Source organism: Myodes glareolus, chromosome 9 (genome assembly GCF_982192425.1).
Source record: "Myodes glareolus chromosome 9, mMyoGla1.1, whole genome shotgun sequence".
Classification (NCBI taxonomy): Eukaryota; Metazoa; Chordata; class Mammalia; order Rodentia; family Cricetidae; genus Myodes; species Myodes glareolus.
The window spans coordinates 19,344,318-19,371,910 of record NC_142034.1 but is presented as its reverse complement, the minus strand read 5'-3'; the positions used below and the strand labels follow the sequence as shown (position 1 = coordinate 19,371,910).

Genomic DNA, 27,593 nt, shown 5'->3' with positions numbered 1-27,593 from the left:
ATTGCATGGAAATGCAATCTTGATAGGAGACAACTAGAAATACAGAAAGAGATGCGCAACTGACAATGTTCAGTGTCTCCATAGCAACAAAAACCCAGAATGAAATTGATTATGGGGAATTATTAAATCACAGCACATCCATTAAAATGTTTATAAAAATTAACATTTCAACAAATATATGAACAAACATCATTGGAGACGATGTTAAAGAAAAAGGATATAGAAGTCTATGCAAACTCTGGCCCTGATAGTATTTATATTCTGTGTTTGTCTTTTTTTTCTTTTTTAACTTTATGTGTATGGGTGTTTTGTCTGCATGTATGTCTATTCACCTTGCGCATGCCTGGCACTCACAAATGCCTGAAAAGGTTGTTGGATCCCCTGGAATTGGCAGTACAGACAATTGTGAGTCACCATGTGGGTGATGGGAACCAAACCCAGGTCCTCTGTAAGAGCAGCCAGTGCTCTTAACTGCTGAGCCATCTCTCCGGTCCCTTCTATAGTAGATCAACATCTATAAAAACATAGACACAGAGACTCTGTCTTAAAACAAAAACAAACAAAAAATCCAGACACCAGTAGACAAAACAAAGGTTCTCTCCTTGTCAGACTTATTAATGTCTTAGTATTTTTAAATATTTTTATAATTTTCTCACATTTTATTCAGCAAGTTACTTTATAGATAGCAATTTCAAGTGATTAAACACAAACACACACAGAGATAGACAGACAGACAGACACACCCACAGAGAGAGAGAGAGAGAGAATACCATATGAAGCTTAAGTCTTCCCACCCTTCTATATTCTTCTGAGGATGGCCTTTACCCAGCCCTCTCATATCCCTCACTGATGTCCTCTGTAGTATATTACTTTCATAATGAAGATAAGCAATGACCAAAAAGGATCTCTTGGTCTCTTGGTAGGGGACAAGAATTGCAGAAGCATGGCATGTATGCATGTTTGGGAGTGGTACCTGGTAAACTTAAGATGACCCCAAACACACAGACACAAATGTGCATACCAAACTGCTGGCCACTCAAAGAAGTAGAAGGCTGGAGAAGAGAGCGCCTCGCTCTGAGTTTTGGTTTTTATTTTTCTCTCTTTTATAGTCTCCCTGGGGACTGTGAGTTTTAATAGTTGTGACTCAGGAAGTAAGAAGGAGATAGCCATCACATACCACACACACACACACACACACACACACACACACACACACACACACTTCTGCAGTGTTACAGACGATCCACCTACTCTTCTATGGATGAATTCTGTTTCCAGACTCTCACTTAGAGGTAGTACCACAAAAGCCCATCCATGTTCACATTTTTTTGTACAGCTGGGAAATAATTCTGAGTGGCACATTCCTGGGACTAGAATTTCTGAATGATCCTCTGTTAGTGGGCTCTTTCTTTTTCTCCTGGTTCAGGATGTCAGGGAAACAGATGGTTCTCACACATCCTAGTTATTTGATAAAGATATTACCCTTATCCTCAAGGTATTTCTTCTATTTATTTATTTATTTATTTATTGTTTTTCAAGACAGGATTTCTCTGTAGCTTTGGAGCCTGTCCTGGAACTAGTTCTTGTAGACCAGGCTGGCCTCGAACTCACAGAGATCCACCTGCCTCTGCCTCCCGAGTGCTGGGATTAAAGGCGTGCGCCACCACTGTCCAGCTCCTCAGGGTATTTCTAAGCCAGCTGGAGAGAAAATGGATAGATGGATCACGTGTCATTTATTCTATATTTATTTAAATGATAAATGAGTCCTAAATTGATCTTAGATTCAGAAAGGTCTTTGGCAGTAATTTATTCCAACACATGACTTACTAATTAATGTTGGAGAAGGGCCATTCATACAAAGACAAGGATGGAAGAACCAAGTGCGAATCACGGGCCTTTCACATTCTGAGCCGTAGGCAGGGGCAAGTCATTCAAGCAGAGACCTGGTATCTCGCCTGTGAAAGAGACACTCTCAAACCACAGACAGGGTTTTAATGGATGACTGATTGTAAGGAACAATGCTTAATTTATACAGTTCAGGCCCTGGCATGTGACCGGTATTCCACGAGTAGGGCTTGCAGAGGGATGGATGAAACTTGTGACAAAATGAAGAGTTTTCTCCCTGACTAGGAATGCACTGTTCCAAAGGGCTTTGCCTGTGCTGAGCTAGTACCCACCTCAGTCTCTGGTCAGCAGCACTAACGTCAGCACAGCATCTCAAACAGATACTCAAAGGAGGAGGAAAAAGATAACTCAGAACACAGGGGCAGACCCATCAGTAAATAAAGGACCACATCCGAGGGTGGCCCCAAAGAGCCCTCTGCAACCTGTCTGGCCTCTGTCTCCACTGGCAAGGTCTCAGCATGCAATGGACTAAGGACACATAGTGACCTCAGTAGAAGGGCTGGGATTAGTTGTCTTGCCATATCTTTGGGTATTTTCAACATCTGTTGTCATTTGCATACATGTAATTATGTTCTGATCCATGTAAACAGAAATTCATACTGGCAGCTATTACTGATCGCCATGTATTGTGGGATGCATGCATTATTTCTTAAATCCTTACAACTCTGTGTGCAAGACATTAATATTATATCCTTCATTTTTATTATTTTCTATAATAATTTATTGTTTATTTAATATTTAATAAATATTAATAAATTATTTATTATTTATTAAATAATTATTATTTGAGATAGGTCTGGCTATGTATCCTAGTTGGCCTGGAACTTGCAATTCTTCTGCCTCTGCTTCTTGAGAGCTAGGGTTACATGTTTGAACCACCATGCCTGGCTATACAACGCCTTTATATGGAGGAGGAAACTGAGGGTCTGTAGGTCATTTGTTTGATGTCACATTGCAGGGAAGGGGCAGCAGTAGGATATACATGAAGGACTTGTATGCTGAAGCCCACTCAGCCATGGCACTGAATCTCTTATCCAATGATCCAAGCTTTCGAAGGTGGGGCTGAAATACAGAAGCTGCCACAATCCACAGATCTGTTAGTGACACACCCAGGGATTGACCCAGGAGGAAGCATTTCAATGGCTAAGCATGAACAGACGGCCTATGTTATAGAAAAGGAGTGGAAAGCAGAAACTCCAAGGTAGAATTGTGGTAGGTCTTTGTTCCTTGGCCAAGGGATGAGAATCTCATCCCGAAATGAGTCTATAACTGAGCCCAAATTGGCTGTTTCTTTTATGAAGTCTAGTTCTGGGCTTCTTGATTCCAGGTCACTGGTTTGTTTGTTTTATAGCAAAGCCTTGAGCACCAGCATCCATGTCATACACATGGCCAGTACTTTGTCTCTAGACCCCTGACACTGGGCACTTAAGCCTTAAAAAAAAAAAAAAAAAAGCGTTACAATGCCATTTTACATGGAACTTGCAAAAACTTTGCACTAAGAAAGTCAACACTAGCCAGACAGTGATGAAACATGCCTTAATCCCAGCACTTGGGGGAGGGGCAGAGGCAGGTGGATCTCTGTGAGTTTGAGGCCAACCTGATCTACAGAGTGAGTTCCAGGACAGTTAAGGCTACACAGAGAAATCCTGTCTCAAAAAAAAAAAAAAACCCACACACATACATACATCAAAACAAACAAACAAACAGCCAGCACCAAATAGAAAAGATGCCAGAGAAGGCACCTGTGGGCCACAGAGGCCATTATGGAATTAGTAATGCAGGGACTTTACTTTATATAATAAATAGTAAGAATATTTTATATATGTTATGCAAAAGCATTTTAAGTGTCCTTTAAATGCATATGAGGACATTTCCTTTAACTAGGATTTCTCATGAAATGGGGGTCGAAGTATACACCATTCAACAGTTTCCAAAGATTACACTACAGTGTTACCCCACTGCCTCACACTAAGTCACTCCACAGTCCCTCCCTCTTTTTCTTGTTCTCTTTTGCTTTTTTTGAAATGAGGTCTTGGTATATAGCCCAGGCTGGCCTTGAACTCATAATCTTCCCCATCTCAGCGTCCTGAGTGTTGGGATTACAAGTGTGAGTCACCACGCTGTGTTAAACCCATTTTTTTCTGATAAATCAAAATGCATTTCAGGATCTTGCCAAGTCTTAAAGTCATCATTATAAGTAACAATTCTGTTGTGAACTATGAAACCTCTCTCTCTCTCTCTCTCTCAACCTTTTAGACTGATTTATAGCAAGGAACTGTTCCCTAGGCATAGCCAATCCTGCTGAAATACAACCATTACCCTTCTTTCTGGGTTTATATATGTGATTTTTACAGGTGGGGCTGGTTTCAGGCCTTAGTGGATAAAGAAAGCCAGGTTCAGTGTCTCTGTAAGGGAGGAGGCTTCGAGTTCATTGTAGTCACTGGTGGCTGGTTCTGAAATTGAGGAAGTGATTTGAGGAACTTCAGAATAAACAAGAAACCCAAACAACGTGGCTTTCTGCAGAAGACTTCCAATGTAGGGGGGTGGGGTGTGTTGAAGGAGACACATGGTCTGTTCTGTGGAGCAATGACCATGACCTAGCTTTAGATGTTGTCCTACATAATCTGACAACCTATCCTGAGTGATCAGCTGGAGACACGAGTGCCAGGGATGCATCTGACATGCCCACTTACACTAACGGGTCATACCTTTGCTCTCTCCTGCGGTGGGTGATGTTAGAGATGACAGGTAGATTCTCAAGAGGTTCTTCAGCAAAGGGAGAGAAACTGGGGAAAGCCTATGGATCTTCCTCTTCCTCAGACCAACAGGGCCTAACAGGAGTATAGATATGCACTTCCCTGCACTTCCATTTGATGAAAAGTATCTGCTCTACCCAGTGGGCACCATCTTCCAAGTGCTAGACTGGCCAGTGGAAATATGATGGTGATCAAGCCAAACAAGAGTTTCCTTGCTCATGTCCCTAGCAGACCATCTTGGAATCCTGACCCTAGTAGTCAGAAGGCTTGACATGGGCCAGGCCTTGAGCCATTTGCACGTGATTTGGGCCTACAAGCACCATGTGCTCCTGAGCTTGAGAAGGTTGGAGCACCTGTGTACCACCAGGGCCATCATGTTTGAACATGTATATTGAAGACTCTAGAGTGTGAGCAAGCTCCTCTTCCAAGGTGAGAAGCAGGAAAGGGTTCTAGGAGGAGGGAGATTAGACACAGGCAGGCCGAGAGGGGTGCTCCTCCTGTGGGGGAACTCTCTGTGGGACAGTCAGCACGGGCTCAAGCAGCAGCATGTCTCCTTGGGCACCCACTTTCCCTCCATGGTGAGTTCTTTGGTGGAAGTGCCCCGGTTCCACTTGCTTTTAACAACAGATGCTCAATGCTGTATGATCCAATAAAGTCATCCGAGATGAAAACACTGTCGAGTAAAATGCGTGGGCTGTGCCTAATGTCATAGCTTACTGATCATTACAGATGAACAACGTAGCACTTGCAGTATTGGCTATGTTCCCTCATGACAGCGATGCTGACAGGGAGCTATGACCCATAGCTAGTGCCCAGCCTCACCATGGTCTTGTATTACTTAACACTAGCCCAGAAAGAGATCAAGTTAAAAATCTGGAGGATTTTCTAGTGGATACCAATTGCTTCAGTGGCATAAGGTCAGGAAGCTAAGTTGGAGCATCTTGAGTGGGACATGGAAGTGTTCTACCTAACAGAGCTTGGCAGTTAACACTCTTTACAAACATCACTTGAGTGAAAGAACAGACAGGCATGTGCTGCCATGCCTGTAATCCCAGCATCCAAGACGCAGAGGCAGAGGCAGGTGGGTGACTGCAAAGTCAAGGCCAGCCTGGTCTATACAGTGAATTATGAGCTTGCCAGGAGTACATAATGAGAGCTTGTCTATAAAACAAAAAAAGGAAGCAAAAAGGAACAGCATGATGGTTCAGCAGGTAGAGGCACTTGTCACACAAATCTGGTGGCCTGAGTTTGATCCTAGAATCCAGGTAACAAGGGAAGGACAGAACCAACTTCACAAGGTTGTCCTCTGACCTCCGTGTGTGCACTGTGGCACATACACCCCACCCCTCATCTTTACATACAGATGCACACGTAAGTCAAATTTTAAAAAATTGACAAAACAGATGAGGGCCATAGACTCTGAGAGCCTGCCTGTGTTGGTATATGTGTGTTCACACTGATCACTGGTAAGCTCAAGGGGACTGCGCCTGGTGGCTGCAGAAGCAGAGCACGGTGATGCCTGTATTCTGATTGATCCCAGTAGGAAAACCTGCAAGCTAGATGCTGAACCTCTCCTCTCAACCTCTTCCCTAAATACTGACCTGGTGACCCATTTATTTGTGATTGAGAAGATGAGCCTTCTGGCCCTGCGATCCAAACAGTATCCATCTGGGCTGACCTGCACATGCGCCCTACACAGGGATGGATGGTGCACAGACCCCTCTCTTACATTTCTGTCTACAAAGAAAGTTATTCCTGCCTCTCAAACCACAGGACATAACAGGTGAGACTTACGGGCTCGGGGAGCTGTTCCCTACATTCACTCCCCCAGGCAGAACACTCCTGGTATTGTCTTAACTGGCAATCACCCCCTCATTTGGGGTCAGTTAAACTCCTCTTTCTTTCTAAGCCTCCCAACTATTCCTAATACCAACCAGAAGAGTCTAGTCAGTAAAGGGGAAGGCCAGGGTCACCAGAAGGATCAGCTATAACAGCTCTTTGCACGTACAATGGGCCATTACCCAGCTATGACATCATGCTTTGCCCTCAGAGGCCTCTCATGGAGAGGAGCCAGACAGGTCCGGCTGGGGTGACACCGGCTACTCAGGCTCTTCTGGCCACCTGTATGCCGTGGGCAACATGCCACATATTTGGAGCGGAAAGACACAAATGCTCCTTGGTGTCCAGTGTTTTGGAGCCTCACCATCAATCAATCAATCGTCACTCAAGACCCATGTTTAGGTCAGACACTGCTTAGGGAACATATGAAAGTATCTTAAAGGTGAAGACAACCTTTGAGACTTCTGGGTAGCCCTGCCTAGACTTCATTTTCTTAACAATCCCGGCCTTCTTTCCATCACATGAACCTAATGGTAGAGGAGAGAGTCAGAGAGCTTTCTGTTTACTTTTTCTGAGAAGCAGAGCAGCAGCCACACAGGTCCCATCCTTCCCAGGCCCGAAGAGCTTGCAGGGAGCCTGAGAGTGGCGGTGCTCCTGTGGGGACCAGGAGCCGTTTCACAAAATTCAAGTCCTACGCTAGGCGAGCTCCTGGGTCCAGCGGCAATGAGACACAGTGCAGAGCTAGAGCTCTGCCTCCGAGTAGCTGGACGGCCTCAGTCGACCATTTGAGGAGGTGGGTACAAATGCTAATGCATATCTGCCCTACCTCCATGTGCACCCATGTGCGTATGTATGTGTGGACACCAGAGGGTGACTGTCATGTCAGGGCTTTCCTCAATGGCTCGCCACCTTTTTTTTTCTTTCCCTCTCTCACTGAAACTGGAGCTTACTGATTGGCTAGACTGGCTGGCATGAGCTCCCAGGAGGCCCCTGGATCCTCCTTGTCTTTACTCCCCATCCCCAACACTGGGATCATGGGGACACAATGCTGCATCTGGCTTTTTAGGCAGGTGCTGAGTTCTGCACTCAGGAGGACTCTGTGACAGGGACACTTGCACGGGATTATCAGTTCTACCGAGGCCCTGAACTGTCAAGTCCATCTTGTGGATGGTCCTGGACACGTGGACTAACACCAAGCGCACTAGTCAAGGACACACTGAAGACCCTCTGACCATGGATGGCTCTCTGGAATGAGAGCTGTGACCACTGGAAAATGGGAGGGGAGGATGCTTTAGGCCTTCCCCCACTGTTTCTCTCTGAGTCCACATGCTGTCCTGGTATATGGAGACTAAGGTGATCAGTTTGCCTAACCCTAAGCTTCCTGAAGCTCAGGGAGCAACAGGCCTTCTTTCCCAACCGCTGCAGCTCTCGTGAGCCTCCGACTCAGGTGACTGAAAGGAAGGCAGAGGTGAAAAGGGCTCTCCCCAAATCTCTCATCTCCAAGTACAATTTGTATCTCTCTAACTCTCTGCCAAGGGATTTCCCGGCTCCCCAGGGCCAATGCTCCATGCTGCCATGCTGAACTGTCACTGGACGTGAGCCATTTTCCACCCTCAAGGTGGCTGGGCTCAGGAGTGGTGACACTGCTGACCTGGGCTCTGTGCCCTGCCCATATGACCCACCAGGACATGGCTGTCAGTCAGCAAGCTTTAGGAGCCTCCCACCGGCTTCCTGCTCCCTGATCCTAGGCCTTGGGCAGGAATGAAGGTGATCTTTGGTAGAGGGCTTTTCAACAAGGTCTGCTCAGGACTTCCTCTGCAACGGGGCTGGGGGAACAAATGGCCTGTTACCTACACCCCTGCAGGAGTGACTCACCTTCCAGAGAAAGTACTCCCCTCACCTAAAAAAAGCTGCTTGGAAAACTGACTAAGGCACCTATCACATGCAGACTGTGGGGCTGGCCCGTGACTGAGCAGGCCCAGATGCTCGCTCTGCCTTCACCTCCAGCCTTGAAGGCAAGCGCCACCCCGGGGCCTGCAGCTTTCATTTTCATCTGAGCAAGCTCCTCACGAGGCTTGACATCCGGTGATTTATTTTTTCTAAAAACTAGATTCGCTTTAGAAATGACTCTTCACCTATCAAGACAGCTTCCCCAAGAGAAAACAAATGCAGTTTAGAAAGAATGGGGTGGGAGCCAGTATTTTTGTTTTGTATTAAGAGGGAGAAAGGAATTTAATCCCCTACCCCCCAAAAGTCCTGTGGTATCTGAAGCAAAACCTGCACATTCTTGACTCTAGCTCCAGGGCCCCCAGACCTGGTTATAGAAATCAGATAGTTTTAAGGGAGAAGAGGTGGGTGCCATGTGCTGATGGAAACCATACTTTTCCAAAAACACATGTTGCCTCCTTGTCTCCCAAACAAAGACCGAGCCCTCAGTGGTTTCTATTCTATGCGCACTGTCTTTCTCACCCCAGGTTAAGGCTGAGACCCACTTAACCACATGGAGGACATGGGGGAGCTCCTGGACAGGCCCAGTTCTGTTTGGACCAGAGTCCTGAGAGGTATGCAGGTAACTCTATAGGACTTTGAACTCTGACCAGACAGATCCTAAGTCTTTTGGGGCTTATCTGAAGTACAGTTAGGGCAGGATGCATAGTAAGCCTGGGGCACCAGGAGCTAGTGAGATGCCTCAGTGAGTGAGGACGCCTGCAGCCCAGCCTGAAGACCTGAGTTTGCGCTCTGGAACCACATGGTGGAAGGAGAGAAGTGACTTCTGCATGCTGTCCTCTGAGCGCCACATGTGTGCTGTGATACACATGTGTGCACACACAATGATTAATACAATAACGTGTGGGAAAACTTGACAGCTAACCCATCCAGGCTAGTTGAAAAAAAAAAAAAGACTGACCTGTCAGACACCCCAGTTTTCCTACATAGCATCTCAGAGAAGTCAGCTCTCCTCACAAGGTAGCAACCGGCTGCTACGACTACTGTCACAGTGACCACAACAACGACCAACAGCAATGCCAGCCACTGTGCTCGGCCCAGCATACGCTCCTCTTGTTTGCTCAAAGCCCATGAGCATTTGAGATGAAGCACTCCATGCTCACAGAAGTGAAGCCATTCGCTCAAGGGTACACAGACAGACAGACAGACACAGGCAAGCCAGGCCCTGACTCAGGTCTGTCTGACAACATAAACGGCCACAGGGATGTGGTGGCACTATGGACCGGCTCTCTCACTGGGCAGACTGCTTGCGCCTTCTGCCTTAGTTTCTACATCTGGAAAACAGCATAGGTACACTTTTCATAACGACCAGTATCAACAGTCACTAAACAGAGATAACAATTAAGAGCCGTTATGATGGCTGAAGCCCTGGTTTAATTACGTTCAAAATTGACTTTCTGAGGAGAGCGACTTATCACTCACTTATCCAAGTGAGTATCCTAAAATGATAGAGTGTATGTCAAGAAAAGTCAGTTTAGATTCTAGTCACGACACCAAATTCCTAAGGATTAGTGTCTGTTTTACTTAGTACTCATTTTAAAGATCTTTACCCTATACTGTAAAAAAAGTATAAAGGCTGTCTACCAAATTATTCCCTATGCACATAATTCCAAAGGATTTCTACCAGGGAGTTCAAGATGAAAGACTCTAAGACAGCAAGAGGCGAAGGGAGCCTCAATTTAAGCATGAATAAAAGAACACACAGGCTTTGGAGGAAACCGTCCTTAGTCCTGTCACTCAGGAGTTTAGAGAAGCTCAGAATGCAGGCCCCCACCTCAATGCCCTGCACAGAACTGCCTATACGCCCGCCTTCCTATGCTGCCCGCCTTCCACCCAGTCTTCCCGCTCTGCCCCGCAGCTGTCAGTCCTGCAGCCGGCGCCCCCAAGTGAATGCAGGGTGCTCACACTTGAAGTGCTCACTCTACCCGGATGCTCACGCTTGAAATGCTCACCCTACCCTCACCCGACCCGTGAAGACACTCGACTCCATTCCTTTCCCTTATTCGGGATCCTGGTGTGCAGACGGCTGACTTATCCTTATAGCTCCTCAAATCCACTCTCCAAACCGCTCCGCTCCACACCCACTTCGCGCTGGTGCCATCAAAAGTGCCCAGAGTGCCCAGATGCCTCCAGTTGAACTGAAATACTAAAACGGGGCAAACAGGAAGCATCACGCACGGCTGCGGTAGTGACTTATTCATCACGAAAGCAGAATTTTAGTTGCATTTTAACCTTTTGCCAGGAAAAAAAAAAAGCACTGAGATGATGGAAGTCATCGGTGGAAATGTCTGCTGCCTGGATGGGAAGCGAGCTGACCTTTCGCTTAGACTAAATTTGGTTCAGATTCCTTCTTTCTTCCCAGAAAAAAATATCTGTCAAGCCACCCAGGATGAACCTGTGAGCTCTTCCCAGGGCAGAAGCAGCTGTTAGGAGAAGTCCATGTTCTGTCCACCGAGATAGGAGAAAAAAAAAGGGAACCTAAAAGTGACTTCAGAGGCCAAGGGGACAACGTAAAACTCCAAAGAGGGGCAAAATGGCCTAAACCAACAAGCCTGGATTTATGATTTTATCTACGGTACACCCCTCTAGTCTCCTTCTAGCCCCTAGCTAATGATGAACCCTCTCCCTCACTGAAAACCCTCCTCACAGTTGCCTCGGGTAGGGGTGGGGGCCAGTCAGGGTGAGTCCTGTCCTCTCTCACACAAACACTCTGAGATGATCACAAAAGAATCAGTGTTCATCAGGAGAACCAAAATGAGGAACTAAACCTCTATCTGCTGAGGCTGAACGGCAAAGCCAGACGTTTTTGTTTAATAGACGAGGGTTCATTTGCCAGGGTCTCTGGGGTGCCAATCACACAAACTCTAACAGTTACCAGAGGCAACAAACAAACCAATCAACAAAACCCCACCTCAGAACGGCTCCTTCTACCCAGGAACAATCAGAAAATGATCACTTGGTACAGTTTAATTGCACAAACTGCTGGGATATATTTCTCGGTACGTACAGCTGGGTACTTATTTCTAAAGTCAGACATATTAACTATTATTATGAGATTTTCTGAGAATTTCACCACACTCTTCCAAATAAATCAGGATGTCTTCTTTTTTTTTTTCTTTCCGGTATTCTGAGACAAGATCTTGCTATGAAGCCCTCATTGCCTCCCAAGTCACAGTAATCCTCCTGCCTTAGCCTCCCAAGTGATGGGATTACAGATGTGTGTCATCATGGCTAGTTTTCAAGATGTCTTAAAGGCATTTAAAAAAAAACTCAGAAAGCTGGCATTGATCCAAAGGAATTGCCTTTGACATCACTTCAGATACAAGAGAAAATCCACATACATCATAAGCAAGACAACAACCTTCAAAGCAACCTTTCATGTTAAGAGAAAAAAAATACTACCCCAAATCTCCCCCCTCTTTATCTATCTAGTTACCTTATGTACTCTGAATTCAGAGACCTGAGAACTCACCCTCAGTCATGGCTTTGAGGCCTCAGACAAGGTATGTGCGCCTTCACCACCCATAACTGGTTCAGGTACACCACTTAACTGGATACTACTCCATCCATCTTACCACACCTACTACTGTAAGGGGAAAGTCACTCAGCAAACCCCTGCATGGCTGATGTCAGGATCCCCCATCTTTCAGAAAGACTGTTTCTAGCCACAGTGTCAGTGTTCCAAAGTTCACTCGTCTTGGCGCCGCACTCATCACTTAGTTTCCTTCGCTTTTGGAGACCTTAATCAAGTCACTAGTGTTCACTGTCTCCAATTAACAACAACAACAAAACCCCTGTCATTAACACACTGATATTTGAAGGCTTTCTTCACTCATCCTCTCCTTTACAACCCATAGATACCACTATCCATCCTTTGGTGCTGACAGCCATCTTTTAATCTCACTTTAAGGGAAAAAAAAACTTTTTTTGAAGTTAATGAGCAAGGGGGGGGGAGGGAGAGACTTTTTCTGAAGTTAATAAACACGGAAGAGGCTCCTAAGCAGGTGGGAATCTCTGCCTCCGACAAATGTTTCTTTTTACTTGGTGACAGGTGGTTGCAAGCTGCCAGAGTTACGGTGAGCTTCCAAGATGGGACTAGTACATATAAACAGACACCAAAAGTCCCGAGTAGAACACAAAATCACACAAAAGGGTCAGGATCATCGAAGAGAAGGGATACTGTGGGCGACTAGCAGTGCCCCACCGAGTACCCAGGGCAGTCTCGGCTCCTTCTCCCAGCACAAGTAACCCCAAGCATTTCACAGGGAAAGGCAGCGCATTTCACGGTCTCCTTCTCTCAGGGGGCACCTAGGAGCAGGGTCTGGTAGTGGGGCGGCTGAACTCGATGGCACGAATGTTAGGGAAGGGGAAGAAGACAGTCTCCGCGCGCGATCCGGGCGAGCGTGTGACCCGTGGGTGCGCGGCCTGGAAGCTCCGGGCGAGCACGGCGTTGCGAGCGTGGCGCTGATGGCGCGGCGCGTGCGAGCTGATTAGACCGCAGACACCCGGCCACCCATCCCAGCCAGCCCTCGCGGAGAGCAAGGCCGCAACCCGGCGCCGGCCTAAGAAGCGCTCCGTCCCCGCCCGCACAAGTCCTCAGCGCCCCGCTTTAGGTCTCGGGGCTATGCCCAGTCACCTACCGGCTGAGCGCCGTTCTCCTCAACCAAGCGAGTGTGGCGCTTCGCCGACCAGCGATCACTCGGGGGCCCAGCCGCCCCTCCCAGGCCACGCCCCCACATCTAGCCCCGCCCGGGCCACGCCTCTCCCCGTGGCTGCGACTTTGCGAGCTTCCCGCCTCCTTTCTTTGGCCGTACCGCGACCCTTGATCCCACCCACACCCACACGTAAGCCAATAAGGCGTATCCTCCCCGCCGGTCTGCACTCCGTTCCCTAGCAGCGATTGGCTAGCGCGGTCTTTCCCTAAATGGAAACTGTTTCCGGCCAGGGTTTCTAGAGGCGACGGCTGGGTGGACTGGCGGGCAGTAGGCGGAGGAGGCCTGGGTGTTGGTGGAACCACACATGCGCTCTCGGCTTCTGGCAAATCTTTTTACGGGTTGCATTCTTTTTGAGGTTACGGGAAGGAAGGGCGACTGTACGCATGCGTGGGCATTCCCGGCTTCGGGTTTGGTTACCTTGGAGATGGCAGGGCGCTCTCCCTCCAAGGTCTTGAATTCATCTTTGACGACGTGCTTGCTTCCTGGGATCCTGGTGGGGCTAGAAAGACATTTATGGAACCCTTAGTGTGTGCCTGGTGCTGTAAAGTGTCTGACGATGAGGTTACCGTGCCTGCCTTCGAGAAGCGCGGGGGGCCAAAGGCCTGGTGTGGAAACACAGGAGCGTGCAGTTGTGTGGTTCTATCTCTTTCCACCCCAGGAGAAGCTGCGTGGTGTAAATGCTATGCACAGGATCCAACCTAGACTACAAAGCCAGAAAGACCTGATGTTTGAAACGGTGTCTACAGTGCCCTTTTGATGGGGGCGAGAGGAAGTGTAGGAGATGTATGGATTTTTTTTCTTTTCTAGCTTCACTAATGAACTTTCTACTGCATAGCAAGCTTCTATTTAGTGGTAATAAGGAATCACTTTTTTTTTTTTTTTTTGAGTTTCCAGAGTAAAAGATGTGTTGTGGCCGTAGGGACTCCGCTAGGAGTTCTAACTTCAGATGCAGGGACTGGCTCTTGATGGGAGTGGGCAGCCCCATCCAAGACAGCCTTGGGAAAAAAGGAACCTCTTGTCTGGAAAGGTTTGAGCCAGGGCCAGGCCACTGTCTGCCTGTGACCACTTTGCAGACCTCACTGCTTTCTGGAGATGTGTCCAAGCAGACATCTGTTGTTGGACACAGGAAAGACCATTCATTTAGACTGTGTGGAAATCCCACAATCTGGCCTGCATTCCGGAGACTGAGGCAGGAGGATGACAGGTTTGAGGCCGGTCTGGGCTGCATAGCCAGACTTCGGTTTGAAAACAAAAACAAACAGCCTACAACCCAAGAGCCCCCCCCCCCCCGCACCCCTACCCTGACCAAAAATACGTTAGAGCAAGGCTTGCAGTTGCTCATAACCCTACCCTGTGCTGTCTTATTCTCAACCATGGCAAGTGTGGCTCCTAGAAACATGTCAGGCTGTGGTTTCAGAGGCAAGACAGTCTCTGGGGCATACCGGGGCTCTGCCAGGGAGCAGCTGAGAGAGATGGTAAGGCAAGAAAACAGCTGGAGTGGGGGGCTTCTGAGAAAGAAGCTCCTGCCATCCCTGGGGTTTGGCATTTCAGTGACTCAGAGAGGCAGAGCTGGACCAGATGTTCAGGTTGGTATCAGGTCTCTTCCCTCCCACCTGCTTGCCTCTGGGCAAAGCACTTCTCAGGAAAGATGTGGGCAGCGGGCCCAGATTCTGCAGTCGCTCCCTGAAGGGCTGGCTCACTTTTGCCATCTCCCTCTTACCCTTCCTTCTTTAGGACGGCCAGTGTTTCTGGGCTTTACTAGTTCTTCTCGACCCCTCTGTGGTCCTGGTTCCCTTCCATGCATCGCCTATTCCTGTCGAGGTGATTGGGTCTTTAACCCTACAGTGAGAAGTGAGAAGTAAACCCTTGACTAGAAGCTCCGCAGGAGGTTACCTTGCACAGGAGAGAGCAAACCTAGCAAGGAGGGCACTAGGGAAAAGCAGGGCATCTTGACTGCAGCTGCTTTTCTCCTGTCTCTTCCCACAGTGTGTGAGGTGAGATGCAAACGCCCCTCTCCCAGCGGCCCCTGGGGTGTCTCTGAATCTCGAAATAGCTACCACCCTAGGAGAGACTTGGGGCAGAAGGGACTTCCTCCTGGTCTAATAAGTCATGGTGGCCTGGGCAGGCTTCTAGCCCTGAGTCACTTGTGCAGCTTCAGCTCGGCTTTAAATAAAATAATTGACATTTACAGGGCGACTCACACCCGGGGCAGTGTTGGGTTCTCAGTCCGCGGGGTTTCACATCCCATCTAGTTCAGGTTTGGAAACACGAGGGTAAGACTATGCCAGGCCGAGAGCACAGCGGATCTGTTTTGGGTCCAAACCCAGGGCCTTGCATACCCTAGGCAAGTACTCCACCATGGAGCTCCATTTCCAATCCTTTTTCTTTCTTTCTTTTCCTCTAGGTAAGGCCTCTGTGGCTGATAACTCCGTGTGTAGCCCCAGCTGGCCCCGACCTTCATGCTTTCTCCTCCCCCATACCGAGACTACAGACGTGTACTGCTCTTCTCACGCTTCCACCTTCCTAGGACTGAGATTACAAGCATGTACTACTAGTCCCAGTTCCTCTGTTTTGTGTTTGTTTACGTGTCTCTTTTTAAAAAGTAATTCTTAAAGTGAGCATGCAAAGGAACGGATTGCATCATCGCATTTTTACCTGTGCGTGTCATTAGGCTTGGCTCTCGTTTGTTCAGCCTCTGGCTTTTAAGAAATTAAGGACATAAGCCAGCTAGGTGTCTAGTGGCGTATGGCTGTAACTCCAGCACTTGAGATCGGAAGCAGGAGGATTAGGAGTTCAATGCCATCTTCACCTACAGAGCGTGTTTGAGGCCAGCCTGGGCTACGTAAGACACTGTCTTCAGTCAACCCACAGAAGAAAGAATGTGAACCGGACACTAAGTGTGTGGTGTGCATAACTCACCGGATAACCTCAGTCTTGACATTTTGTATCGGCTAATTCACTGTCACTGATCAGGCAGCCCGTCACCTTGTTGTTGCAGGATGTTTAAGAGCATTCCTGACAGAGTCTGCTAGGTTAGGAAAACATGCTCCCCTCCCACATCTCCTGTGACAATAGAAAGGGCTCTGGATGTTGCTGACCCTTCCCATGAGAAGCAGTTGTCCCTACTTGAGAATCCCTCTCGTGTTATTGCTGTCCTCATCCCGCGGATGAACAATCTGAAGTCTGGAAAGAAGTGGTTTGCCCTGGGTCACTTTGCTGCACCAGCAGACCAGGATCCAAACAACACAGTCCTTCACACCCCCTGCAGGCAGGACTCCCCAGAGGCTTTGGGATTCGAGGAGCAAGTTACCCCCATCAGTTCTGTGGAATCGATGTAGTGGTGAGACAGTACTGTCTTTGGGTCATTTGTCCTTTCCTGTTTGCATTGGAGAAGGAAAACTGTCTCTGGCCTTAGCATATTTTACAATATGAGGCCATGTCTAGTGAGAAGGTGCTGGGCAAATCACCTGGTTCCCGTGGATCTTGGGCACACATTCCTGTGAACGCGAGTTCAGGTGAGGGCTGGTTGAGGATGACTTGAGAGAGGACCTAAGCCTGGGGGCAGACATTCCTGGAGGAGAAGGCATGCTTCCTCCCACTGGGGACTTGCCTGCGCTGCAGCCATGATGTTATTGCTGGTCCCTAGTCTGGACCCACCCCATTCTCTGCCTTCAGGTCAGACATCTAGGTGGGGAATGGGAAAGCAGTGGAGGAAACAGATACAGAGATACATACAGTCCCTCTTCTCCCAACCATGACCTCATGTTGGTAGCTTACAGTGGGAGTGTTTACACCATAGAAATTGAAAGATAGCATAAACCTGAGCATACCCTCAATCCAAACTAGTTGTTCCACGTTTCCCGGCACATTGCTACCTGCTGCCGCTAGCCTCTGCCTGCTGGACCATCTTATCACATCCTGGGGCGATGGAAGGGGCACGCACCATAAACTACAGAACTGGTGGAGAAGAGAAGCGTTAAGATGAGAGGGAGAAGAGGTTTGAGTCTTGGCCGAGGATGGACCATATAAATGGGGGTCTCTGATGGACACTGGACAAAGATAACCTTACCGAAAGCACACCTGGACATACCTGCCTGAGACCCCCTCCCTGATCCCATCAAAGGGATTCCTGGCTTGACTGTTATTCTTCTCAGTTCCTGATTGGTTTTCCCCTTCTAACTCTCCTCCCTCCCTCCAGTGTCCACAGCCCCTGAAGGTGTGGCTTGACCGTTAGTATGTTTGCCAGGAAGACGTGGAGCCCTGGGCTCAGCCCTCAGCACCAGCACCAGCACCAGGGAAACCAGGAATGATGGCATGGCCTGCGACCCTAGCACTCAGAAAACAGAGGCAAGATCACAAGTTCAAGGTCATTCTTGGCTATGTAGGGAGTTCAGGGCCAGCCTGGGTTACGTAAGATCCTATCTCAAAAGCAAAATCCATACCATCTCTGACCCTGGTGGCTTTAATGCTCATGTGAGGACACTCAGGTCATATTGTTCCACAGCCAATGCCCCAGCATCTCCTGCCTAAAACAGCTTGTTCCTTTAGCCTCCTCCTTTCCTTCCATGCCTAAAAATAATCAGCCAACCAAGCAGCACCTTCCCCATCCTGGCTTTCCTGTACGCTGCTTTCCAGTGTCTTCCATTTGTATGTTCTCCTTGCAATATGATTTCTGCCCTCTTCCACTTCTCTCTGTGATCACACACTAACTCAGCTCCTGTTCAGTGCCCTCGTCGCAATTCCCATCTCCCTGTGCTGCATAGTGTGGTGTGCTGAGCACCTATGGGTCAGCCTGGGAAATGGGCACTGAACCTCTAGACTGGTCCCTGATCTAAGTCACTTCAGATGAGAACTTGAGTCATCCTGGGTATTGGGTGGATGATGATGGAGGGATGGAGCCTACTGTACCAAACAAGACCCAGCCAGACAAGCAGACCCATTCTAAGTTCAAACAGTATTTCATGGAGGAATAAGTTACACAGGAGACGGAAGAATGGCAAAGGCCGACAGAAGATGACGGTGACCAGGAATCCACTCCTGCCCCCTGGTGGGAAGGCAAGACAGGGCAGGGCAGTCAGCTGTTGGGTCCTTGGGAAAGAGCTAGAACCACAAGGCAGACACACCCACTTCCACAGCTCCCACTCAGGATGAAGAGGGGTGGACAGAAAGCCTGGATTCTCCTTGTCTTCCACCTTCTAGTTTCCTACCAGAGTCTCTGGCTGGCCTGTGAGTTTACAGGGCTCAGCCTCAGAGAGACTGAGGACTGGACAGTAGGGCACACAGCCTAGGTGTGGGGGATGACAGGGACTAACCTCTCAGAGGGGGTTCGTGGAGACTGTCCTAGAGGACTAAGTGTGACCTAAAAGAGAGCGTCGTAGGGGACAAACTCCTGACAACCAGTGACATTTGGGGCCAGTCCTTTTGTGTTTTCTGTCTGTCTCCTCCTCTCCCCTTCCTTCGAGACAGGGTCTTGCTCTGTAGACTAGGCTGGCCTTGAACTCACAGAGATCCACCTGCCTCTACCTCCCAGGTGCTGGGATTAACAGTATGTGCCACCACAAGCACCTCATTCTTATTCTTTTTAAAGACAGGGTCTCTGTAACCAAGGTTGAAGATGCTCTTGAACTTCTGATCTCTGGTGTGTTTTGGGCTCAGGGCTTCATGAATACTAAGCACATTTTACCATCGGAACACTCCCCAAGTTTTCATTCCAAACCCCTAGCTTTTCTACCTTATTTCCCTTGTTCTTGTCAATTCCTGGCTTCACTAAATCATTCAGCAAACATTAATTGACCACATAGCATACAACTGGCCCTTGACTAAGTCCTTGGTGATAGTGACGAGTGAGGCCACAGTGCTGCCATTCACAGGGGGATGAGCAGTACAAGGTCAAGGGCGAAGGAGCTGCTGGGTGAAGGAAGGTCATATAGGGCAGATCAAAGAAGGCTTCCTGGACGGGGTACCTCTTAAACCAATGCTGCCAGGCCAGGAGCATTGAAGAAAGGCCAGGTAAATAAGTAACATGGGAGCAGGCGTGACCTGTGAAGGCGTGGAGATAGAGACGAAGGACAATCAGGCCATGTGGGGACCTGGATTGCAGATGTGAGGGACAGGGAGAGAAATGCAGCCGACAGTGAAGTCTGTGCCTGGACAAGGGAAGGCAATGCAGGGTGCAAGGAGCAGATAGCACCGGAGAAAAAAGATGAAACTGCTAGAATGGAATCTTAGTTCAGTTCCTTTTCCCAAAACATGTAGTGGGGTGGCCGTTACAGAGCAGGAGGCCAGCTGCAGAGCTTGGCCGCAAGTCAGGTTAGATGCGATGGAGCTGGACGAGGGCAGTGGCAGAAGATGGAGGGCTGGGACCGATTAGCCAGATAGAGAGAGTCAGTACTGAGAACTATGGAGAGTGGAATGTGAACAGGGGTGGAGGGCATGTCTAGGATGCTGGGGCCATGTGAACAGGGGTGGATGGAGAGGCATGTCTAGGATGCTGGGGCCATGTGAACAGGGGTGGAGGGCATGTCTAGGATGCTGGGGCCATGTGAACAGGGATGGAGAGGCAGGTCTAGGATGCTGGGGCCATGTGAACAGGGATGGAGGACACGTCTAGAATGCTGGGACCATGAGGCATTGGGGGGAAGATTCTGCAGATTCTGTTGGCTTTGGATGCGGCATTTCAGTTTCTTTGCCTTTTCTGTTGTCTTCTCCTAGCTGCTGATTTCTAAATTGACACCTTCAGGGGCAACTTTCACCCTGAGCTCCAAGCTAGAATTGCCACTGACCCAGAGAATGCTTCTGTCCTCTAGCGCTCTAGCCACCGGCAGCTCCATCTCTACTTTGTTCTCCCTATGTTAATGACATCACTGCCAGTGCCCCCCACCATCTCCATTGCCTCGTTTCATGCCAAGCCACACTGACTTGCTTGTCAAGCAGCTTCCTTTGTGTTTGGAAGTTCCCTTTGTCTCTCTTCTCTTTCTTTTCTCCTGCTTCCTTTTCGGTGTCAATCTTTTCTCTCTCTCTTTATTTTTTGTTTGTTTCTGTTTTTTTGTTTGAGACAGGCTTTCAGTAATATAGCTCTGGCTGTTCTGGAACTCAATATGCAGACCAGGCTGGCCTTGAACATACAGAAATCCACCTGCTTCTGCCTCCCTAGAGCTGAGATTAAAGGGTGCACCACTATGTGGGGCTATATGCTGATCTCTCTTACTCAAAAATGTTAATGGCTTCCCACTGCCTGCTGATTAATTTCCAACTTAATACAGTGTTAGCTTAAAGTGTCATTTGCTCGAGAGGTTCCCACTCTCTCCTTTGTGTATGAGCAGAACTCTTATTTAATTACAGTGGTAGCTTATTTGGTTTGAATGCTTCCTGACCTTCCTTGCAGTCAGGATGACTGCTACCCAGTCCTAGCTAGGGAGATAGGTGAACCTAGAAGTCTTTGGATTGGTTATAGGAACCAACTCAGCTAGCACGTATCATTTTGTCTCTTTTCCTTTTTCCTACTCTCTTTCACCTTTCTAGGATGTAGGCGGCATGGAAGCATAGGAATAAAAATCATCTTAATGGTAAAATCCTCCATCTGAGGATTAGAGGAGGTTTAGGTTCGATCCCCCAGCCCAGATGGATTAGATGTGGTGATATGTGACAGTAATCTTCATACTCAGGAGGAAAAAGCAGGGTGATCAGAAGTTTAAGGTCATCCTTGGTTACATAGCAAGTCCAAGGCCAGCATCAGCTACATAAGACCTTTTAAAAACAGCAACACAAGGCAAGAGAAATGACGTGGTTAAGAGCATTCTCTATTGTTTTGGAGGATTAAGTTTCCAGCATCCATGTCAGGTGGCTTGCAGTGACCTGCAACTCCAGAACCAGGGGATCAAATGCCCTCTTCTGGCCTCCATGGGTGCCTACATGTATGTGTATACACCCTCACATAGACACGCAAATAGACGTAATTAAGATGTAAGTGTAAAACCAAACAACAGGGGCAGATGACTCAGTTGGCAAAATTCTTGCCACATAAACACGAGAACCTGAGTTCAGGTTTCTCCCACATAAACATCTGGGTGTGGTGGGACTTGTCTGTATTCCCGGAGCTGAGAAGGCAGAGGCAGGTGGATCCCATGGGCTTGCTGGCCAGGTAGTTTAGGTAAATCAGCGAGCTCTGGGTTCAAGGAGAGAGCGTGCCTCAGGAAGTAAGGTGGGAAGCAATAGAGAAATACACCTGCCATTGAACTCAGGTCTCTTTCTCTACACACACACACGTGCACACACACACACACACACACACACACACACACAGAGAGAGAGAGAGAGAGAGAGAGAGAGAGAGAGAGAGAAAGTGTTGTGGGAGGCTGCTTGTTTGTTTTGTTCCTGGCTGCCCAGAACTAAAATAATCACTCAGAATCTATAATATTTGCAATACTGCTTTGTCTATTAACTTACGCATATTTCTAACTCACTCTTATGTCTTAAATTAACCCATTTCTATTATTTTATATTTTGCCACAAGGTTCATGACCTTTCTACCTGTCAGCTTGTGTCTTTCTCTTCTGGCAGTGCCATGGCATCTCTTGACTGCGCCTACTCTCTTTCTGTATGTCTCTTCCAGCCTGGCTATGTTCTGTTAAGCCATTGGCCGAAAGCAGCTTCTTTATTCATTAACCAATAAAAGCAACACATAGACAGAAGGACTTCTCACACCAGAGAAGCACACATAAACACACATGTACACACCACATACAACAATAGACAAAACTCTACATCTGTGGTCACAGAGTAGAATGCCACAAGGCCCCCGAGTCTCCAGCAACCTCACAGGACTATTAGGCAATCAGGGATGCTCACCTCCTTGGTATTTCTTATCCTCAGCTCCTGACTGTATGATTAATCCCCTGGAGTTGAGATTCTGTGATACTCATTACTGGCACACACTGTGAGATTTGTAGGATTTAGCCAACTTGAGAATCCCCATCCCAGTAGGCATGGGAAGAAAGGATGCTGAGGCAAAGCCCTTCCTTAATACATCCTTCAGTACGTGCATCTTAGGATGAAAGGGTCACAGGGAGACAAAGGGCTGCCAGGTCTATAGCCTGGGTGCACTGACAGTGTCACTCCTGATTTCTGAGAAAGGAACCTCCCCCAAGAAAGCAGCGGGAAGGGATGGAGCACATACCAGGAATGCCAGTCAAGATTGTGTGACTCTGCGAAGGGCTGATTGGGAACAAGATATGTTTTACTCAGATAAGATAGAGGATGCTCAAATTAGATGGAGGGGAAATCCAGGTGTTTGGATTCAGAACTCAGCGCAGACACTAGTCTGTGGGGACAAGAGTGCTCCAGTACCCAGCAACACGCTGACAGATCTTCCCCATCAGAGGGGCACAGGGCTCCCCCTGTGGTACACTAGATGCTGTACAGCAGGCCACAGATCTAAATCACGCTGGACCCGTGCAAAGCTAATTCTCTTTCCAATTCTCGTTTTTCTTTTTCTCCTCTTTTAGTATTATCCTTGGTGTTTCTTGTCTATTGAACAGTGGGCGTGGCTGCACATTGCAGAAGAAGAACAAACCTGTTTCTTCTACCCCTGGTCCCTGGTGTCCTCTGTTGAAAAGGCCATTTTTACCTGCTTCTTTGCATTTTCCCCCAGTATATTTTATGAATCTACAAACATACAACATGCATTGAAAAGCACCCTTTACATTTATGTATTGCGCGTGTGTGTGACCTGCCATGTCATATGTGTGAAGGTCAGAAGACAAGTGTTGAGAGTCTGCTCCCTCCTGGGGATCAAACTCAGGTCATCAGGCTTGTAAGCAAGCACCCTTACCCACCCAGCTATCTTGTCAGACCTTCGTATGCACTTTTTAAAATTTAATGAAGCGGGGGGTATCAAGGTGGATTGGTGGCTAAAAGCACCTGCCATGTAGCCTGACCACCTGAGTTCAATCCCTGGAGCCCACGTGGTGGAAGGAGACAACTGACTCCCAAAACTTCTCCTCTGACTGTCACATCCATGCCCAAGCAACACACAAACACAAAACAAATAAAATGCAAAAATATAAATTACTGGAAGTGCACTTTACCCAGCTGCTCTATACCATGCTCATTTTACTAACATATCAGTGAGTTCTGCACAGACACGCAACTGTCACAATCTGCATCCTCTTCCATTTCATGACTGGAATGGGATTTATTTGGTTCCCCCTTAACAGACTTACCTAAGTCCGCATATTTCCTGGTGTAAGAACTGCTTCAGCGAACCTGCACCTCTTTCATTTTGCATATTAATTAATCCATGCAATCAACAGGTATTTACTGAGTGCCTGCTGTGAGTCAGGTGGGCTCTGGACACCGGAGGGCAGAGCCAGGAGATGCAGTGCTTAGTCATGGAGCTATACTCACAGAGGAGAAGACTCAATACGTTCCTAGCAGGGGTTCACGATTTCCACCCTACAGCAAGAAAGGCTCCCTCTGGTACCACTCCATCTCCCATTCCTCCCTCTGACTCCTCCTAACCTCCTTTCCCTTTTGACGGTGGGGCTAAAGGTTGCACCTAGGCCTCTGCACATGCTAGGCACGCACTCTACCATTGCAGTGTGCCCCAGCCTTTGCTGTTGCTGTGTTTGTTACTTGGGATAAAGCCTTATGTAGCCTGGACTGGCTGGAAACTTCCGGTCCTCTGCCTCCACTGAGTGTTGGGATTACAGGCATGTGCACTATGCCTTACTTCCAAGACTTCCCTTTGTTTGTTGTTGGTTTTTTTTTTTTTTTGAGACAGGGTTTCTCTGTGAAATAGTCCTGATAGTCCTGGCTGTCCTGAAACTTGCTCTGTAGACCACGCTGGCCTCAAACTCACAGAGAACCACCTGCCTCTGCCTTCCAAGTGCTGGGCTTAAAGGCTTGTGCCACCACACCCAGTTTCCTTTTGCTTTTTCAAGATTTGTTTTTATTTTAGCATCTTATGTCTATGAGTGGTTATGTTTTATGTATATGACTATTTGCCTCCTGTCTCCATCTTCCAAGCCCAGGCGTTATTGGCACGCATAACCACACCCAGCAAATCCAAGCCTTTGAGCAGACAAAGCTGGTGACTAACAGCCCACAGTGACCAAGGACCGACCTACCTGCCGTCTGGCACTGACGGGAACATTTCCTAAGGGTTGATTCAGTGGCTCTCAGACTTGCTAGTTTGTAAGGAAATTGTTGAAGACCCCCCAAGACCTTTTGTTTATGTAGATTTTTATCTGGTGTTAGGAAAGTAAATATTTAGTTATTGGTTCTCCAGGAAAATCTTTGTGACAGGGTCTCCTGTAACCTGGACTAGCCTTGAGTTTGCTGTGTAGCTGAGTTTGCCTTGATTTTCTAACCCTCCTGCCTCTACCTCTCAAGTGCTAGGATTATAGGGGTGTACTACCACACACCCTTTTTAAATAGCAGTAAAGATTTATTTATTTTTATATTATGTGAATGGATTTTATCTCATTCGTGTATGCAGTGCCCAAGGAGACCGGAAATGCACATTAACTCCCCTGGAACTAGAGTTACAGATGGTTGTGAAATGCTATGTGGGTGCTAGGAATTGAACATGGGTCCTCTGGAAGAGCAGCCAGTGCTCTTCACTACTGAGCCACCTCTCAGACCCACTTAATTTTATTTTACAAAAAAAATAAATAAATAAAAGAATAGTGAAAAGAATGGCACGTTTTACATTTTCCTAAATCTCTTTCATGAACATACTCAAAGGGAGCTAGGTTGATACCTACATTTGATTGTCATGATGCCAAAAATGCTGTCTCAGTGTCTCACATGGTTTTGACTTCATGGAGCCCTTGGAGGGGTTCTGGAACTTTCAGAGGGTCCTAGAAACACCCAGAAAGAACAGTTATGCTAATACATTTGGTTTTCCATACAGTCCAGGCAGGTTTCTTATATTCCATTTACAGGAAGATGAGGGAACAGGTGCAGAGAACAAATTAGCGAGGTACCCGGTGGGGTGGGGGGGTATTTAACCCAGAAAGTGGCAAAGGCGGGACTCCAACCCAGTTTGTTGATATGGATGGGTAGTGGAGTGGGAAGTGAGCGTTTGCCAGATGTGTGATCCTGGGGAGTCTGAGGTGCTGTCCTCCACGTCACCTAGCTAAGACTGGTTTGACCTCCTCCCTGAGCTGAGGTCTCTCATCTGCTTCCTCGCATTAGTCCTGTCTCCTGCGCATATGGCATTTTATTCCCACTCTGCTGTGACGTTGGGTCACACCCTTCATGGGGACGCCGCCGCCATCTCTCTGGAGGGTAGCTGCTCCACTGCGGGCTGACGGGCTGACGGGCTGACATCAGCGAGCGCTAAAGCTCTTTGCCAGAGAAAGAAGCCAGTAAAGCAGTAGTAGAGCACTGTGCACCAAGGCAGACGTGGTCCATCTGCCTAGGCAGGTTCCGTGCTGCTGGTCCAGGGAGGGAGAGAAGAGGATCCCATCCCCCAAGATGCACTTCCATGTATGTTTGCACCACTGTGTCTACAGGACAAACCACAGGCTAGGAAAACCCTCCCGAATCTCTTCGCGAGATCTCCCTCTGCTCCGTCTCGATAGCTTTGTTCTCAGACGCTTAGTTTGATAGTCTTTCCAGATAATCCTTCATCCTTTTAGGAAATTCTGCAGCCCCTCAATTGATGGAGGTGGGGTGAGAAGCACTGCGCTCCTCACCCTCCTATCCTGGGGTTTGTGACTTGCCAGTGATACCCCAAACCCTCTTTGGTAGGACATCTAGACACTTTTATTTCATCCCTGGTCAGGTCAGGGGAGGAAAGCACTTGGCACCTAAATAATGGAAGCAGGTGGGAGCAGTTGAATGGGCCACGGTTTCTCAGTTTCCTCTTTTGCTATCAACGAGGTCCTTTCTACTGGTAACCTTCTAGGATTCTCAGAAGGCCCAAGAATGGAGAAGTGTACTTATGGTGGGGGTGGGGGGGCTTGCAGAAAGTGTAGCCAGGATCCTGCCTGGAAGGTCATGGGGCTGAGCTCTGGCTCAGGGACCTTTAAGATGCAAAAAGGAATTGAGAATGAATGCTGTCAGGAGCCTGCTCAACCTGGACTTCCTGGAATCTGGCTTCATAGTGAGCTTTACTGAGAGTGTCTTACTAAGAAGGGACGAGAATGGGAAGCTATGAGGGCGGACAGAGAGGAGAGTAGGCCTGCCAGATCTCCCAGGCACTGCCACCAGCTCACCAGATTAGCTCCAGTTCTTAAGAGTTGAGCTAGAACTCTAGGGAGCCTCAGTGGTGTGGGGAGGTGACTGCCAGCCAGCTGTGCCTGGCTGAGTTAAGTCTACAAGGTAGGTACTTTCCCTTCTGCACCTAGCCTTCTACTCATCTGGTCTGGAGTAGGCAAGCCAACCAAGACAATTGTCTCTCAAAGGTCATTTTTAAAATGTAGTCATGGGGCTGGTGAGATGGCTCAGAGGTTAAGAGCACTGAATGCTCTTCCAGAGGACCCGGGTTCAATTCCCAGCACCTATATGACAGCTATAGACAAAAGTTTCTGTCCTGCCAGATCCTGCAGCCGTTCAGTCCCAAAGAAACCACAGAAGCTTATATTAATTATAAAATGTTTGGCCTATTAGCTCAGGCTTGTTATTAAGTAGCTCTTACAACTTATATTAACCCATACTTCTTGCCTATGTTTAACCATGTGACTTGGTACCTTTCTCAGGAAGGCATTCTCAACTTGCTTCCCTGTGTCTGGCTGGTGACTGACTCTGCCTTGCTTCACAGAATAGTCTGTCAGATAAACTAGGCCTGTAGGTCGAAGATAGATGCACCATCATTGCAGAGGTACTTTGCATGACTTCCAGGCAGCCAGCTGTTTCTGCCATTTCTCACATTTTTTTTTTGGATGTTGCTTGCTTGCACTTCCTACTTCAGTTAATATTATTTCCTTCTTAGGTCTCTGAAGGAGTTGGAGACTAGATAGTTATAATTTTACTTGTTTACCAGAAGTATATTATTATACTTGTTATATTATTATAATATATTATAATATTATATATAATATAATATTTAATATATATTAATATATAATATATTATATATTATATAATATAATATATAATATATAATATAATATATAATATATATAATATATTATATATATAATTATATTATAATATATTATATATTATATTAATATATTATATATTATAATAATTGTTATATTATTTACTTGTTTAACAGAAAGCAAGTTATAATAGAAAGTAAATTACGTACAAGACTTTGGACTTACCAAGATAGGATCAATATGGAGTATTTTCTCAGAATTTGTCAAATGCAAATGGGCTAGGCATTGTTGGTGTATTTAGTGCCTACATATATTGTGTA

At 47.4% G+C, this 27,593-nt stretch overlaps 1 protein-coding gene across 2 annotated transcripts in view; it reads right to left on the bottom strand.

Annotated features, from left to right (window-relative positions):
- Window positions 1-13,254, bottom strand: part of Map3k14 (mitogen-activated protein kinase kinase kinase 14) — a 46,604-nt gene extending 33,350 nt beyond the window's left edge. Inside the window, exon 1 of one of the 2 annotated variants that reach the window (XM_048445869.3) lies at window positions 13,148-13,254. The gene's annotated coding sequence lies outside the window, so the exon portion shown is untranslated. Of the gene's footprint in view, window positions 1-332; window positions 477-13,147 lie in introns of those variants that run through there. The other variant, XM_085695879.2, reaches the window with a different exon arrangement.
- Window positions 13,255-27,593: the final 14,339 nt, after the last annotated feature.